General features: G+C 53.1%; 1 non-coding gene across 1 annotated transcript; it reads right to left on the bottom strand.

Annotated features, from left to right (window-relative positions):
* Positions 1 to 1,422: 1,422 nt before the first annotated feature.
* TRNAA-CGC lies at positions 1,423 to 1,494 on the bottom strand. Its single transcript has one exon. It is a non-coding gene; the product is annotated as a tRNA-Ala (tRNA).
* Between the last annotated feature and the right edge of the window lie 1,737 nt (positions 1,495 to 3,231).

Here is a 3,231-nt window from a genome sequence, read left to right as displayed (position 1 = left end):
GCCTGCGCTTCTTTATTATGTTCAGGGAATGTGACAGTTTTAGAGTCAGATGCTTGCATTCAAGGCTGCTGGCATGGATCCAAACCTGGCCAAGCAGATATTCTTCTCCACTTAAGTGAACCATATGCAGTCTTTGCTTTTTGCAACCAAGAACACTGACTGATAGAGTCCAAAATCTCGCTGAACCACACAGTCCTACATCCCCCACATTTCCCTACTGAATCCTGTGATCCAGCCTCACATAACGACCCAAGTCTTCCAACGTTTTCTGCCACGGCTTCATGCCGTGCACACGATGTTTGTTACGACTACAGTAACTCTATGATCCTCATTTCCCACTGTGAACCTCGCACTGGTTCTCTAATACCCATCACCAGTCTCTGCTTTTGTGAAGCTTTGCCTGACCCACCTCCTCAAGAAGAATCGATCCAGCCCTCTGCTGTGTCCCAGTGTGTCTCCTACAAACCTCCGGTATGGTGCTTATGAGAGAGCTGCAAATCCGGCTTATAAATCGTCTCTTCCTCTCCTTTCGGCTCCATCCACTGATTCATAGTGCGGTTACACGGTAATAAACAAAAGCCACCCGACAAAGCCTCAATAAGTAAACTATTGGATTTCCTTACAATAAGGCAGGTGAATACATGGTATCAGTTTACCGTATTTTTAAATGTGAACAGAAACGGTAGATTGTTGCTATTTATTATCAATAGTTCAAAGCACTGAGTTGAATCAAGGAATGAATGTAAGTGCGATCGGAAATCACATAAGCCTAAAAATCCATTTGACGAGAGAGGGCCGTCAGGCAATCTTTTATGGGTTTCTTCCCACCCGTGGGCTGTTTCTAACCTTACTGCCTTCCCGACCCTCCTGCACTGACCAGACCTCCCCTGCCCAGAATCCTTAAGTAAAGCCAAAGAACCAGACAGAAATGAAATGGTAAGGACAGCATATGAAGAAATTATTCAAATGGGCCTCGGGTGGACCCTTGAATACTGACACCCAATTCCCACCTCAACACCAGGAATCCTCCCCCCCTCCCCTAAAATAATTACTAAAAGCTATTTTGCGTTTACTGATTATTTTCCAGGGGTAAGTGGAATGGATGGGACCTCATCGAATGGAGCTAAATCATTCTGTCATACGCACCTGTATTCCCTCCTCCTGGACGCTTTCATAGGATGAACTTACTTTTAAGATGGCCCCTCTGGCTTTGCACCCCAGGGGAGTTTTCAGAAAGCAGGGAATGTTAGTTACTGTGGGTAGTTAATGAAATGGCAGTAAAATAAATAGGCAGACGGGAAATAGCTCGACCTAAAGAGAATGGTAACAGCAAAAATGAGAACGGGCTAAAAAAACCTGTTTTCTCTGGCGATTCTAGAGCAGAGGCTGAACTGGGGAAGGATGGGGATAAAAATGCTACCGTGGAGATGCCGGGGATCGAACCCGGGGCCTCATACATGCGAAGCATGCGCTCTACCACTGAGCTACATCCCCTGGCGCAGGTCACCGGCTGGGCAACCTCCCTGTCCTGTTAAAAGCGCGGGCTATTCGGCGTTGGGCCTGCGCGCGGCGGTCGGCGAGGAAGAATCCCATCTGCAGCCTCCTTGGGTGTCACCAAGGGCCTGCCTCCCGCACGCGGAGCCAGCTTCCAGCTCTAGGCTGCAGCGAGCAGAGCTGCGGACGCCTGCTTCCCATCCCGCCGGCCTCGCCGGGCACCGGGCAGGGCGCACGCGGGAGTCCTCTGGGACCCTGGCGAGAACGCTCCCCGTCCCGGCGGCCTCACGGAGCACCGAGCAGGGCGCACGCGGGGGTCCTCTGGGACCCTGGCGAGAACGCTCCCCGTCCCGGCGGCCTCACGGAGCACCGAGCAGGGCGCACGCGGGGGTCCTCGGGGACCCTGGCGAGAACGCTCCCCGTCCCGGCGGCCTCACGGAGCACCGAGCAGGGCGCACGCGGGGGTCCTCGGGGACCCTGGCGAGAACCCTCCACCAGCCAAGGACTTATGGAAAATGCGACCCACATGTTGGAAAGGTGAATGAATCGGGGGGGGGGGGGTGCCGCCCCCGACCTGATCCCGCTCAGAGAAACACCTGTCCAGGTAGATGAAAACGTGGAAATCCTGCCCACATCTTCGTCCCCGGAGGCCACGGCTCGGCTCCGGCTGTCACCGCGGCGGACACCGCGAACCTGGACTTCGTGAAGAGTCTTCCATTTGAGGAGCCGGCGATTCCTTGTTTCCCTCTTTTCTTGACCACGTGCCAGCTTCTGTTTGATCGCGTCCAGCTGAGACCCTGCAGGGCTGCGCGGAAGAGGGGGACCCGCACCAGCTCACCTGAGCCCCCCCCCCACCGCAAGGCTGAGCGGAGGGAGCCTGCACCAGACCCCCTGAACTCCGCAGACCCCGCTGGCAGCCACCCTCCAGGGTCTCCTCTCACCTTGGAAGTTATACAGGAGAGAACAGCGACTGTTCAGAAGAAACTGTGACTGCAGCGAAGGCGCAAGATCCATAAAAAGAGTAACTGACGAGTGGGACTTCACCAGACAAGCCGTAGACTGGGAGAAATACTTTCAAGGCACGGATTTGATAGCGGACCGGTATCCCAAGGGTACAAAAACTCTTAAAACTCAACAGTGAGAAAACAAACCTCTGATCAAAACCAAAGCAAACCAAACAGGCCCAATACATTAACACTCACCAAAGAAGACATGCGGAGTCCAGATAAGCACCGGGAAGGATGTCCCACATATGTCGTCAGGGAGGTGCAAGTGACAGCAGTAATGAGACGCCAGGACACGCCTACTGGGTGGAATGGCCCAAACCCAGAACACCAGCACCACCTAGTGCTGGGGGCGTGTGGGATGAGGAAACTCGTGTCTTGGAGCCAGAAACCACTCCGAGTGATGCTGTGATGGTGCCATTATCCATTTGTCAAAACTCCTACCAGGCGCAACACTGAAAGGGAGCCCTAACACGCTTGGGGGGTAATGATGGACCAATGCAGGCCTTCCTTCCCTACACCCTTGATTTCACTTTTTTGTCTCACTCTGTGAGCTGGTACTTCATGGATATTGGGGAGTGCTGAGGGGGACCTCCTTGCCTTACTCTTGACTTTAGCCAGAAGCTTTGAGTGTCTCATGGTTAAGAATAACGTTAGCTACGGGATTTTTGTAGATACCTACTCTTTATCAAGCTGAAGATTTCCCCTTCTATTCTGAGTTTGCTGAGAATTT

The sequence above is a fragment of the Felis catus genome, chromosome B2, assembly GCF_018350175.1.
Source record: "Felis catus isolate Fca126 chromosome B2, F.catus_Fca126_mat1.0, whole genome shotgun sequence".
NCBI classification, from domain to species: domain Eukaryota; kingdom Metazoa; phylum Chordata; class Mammalia; order Carnivora; family Felidae; genus Felis; species Felis catus.
The sequence above is the reverse complement of the archived record's forward strand: the minus strand, read 5'-3'. Positions and strand labels throughout refer to the sequence as shown.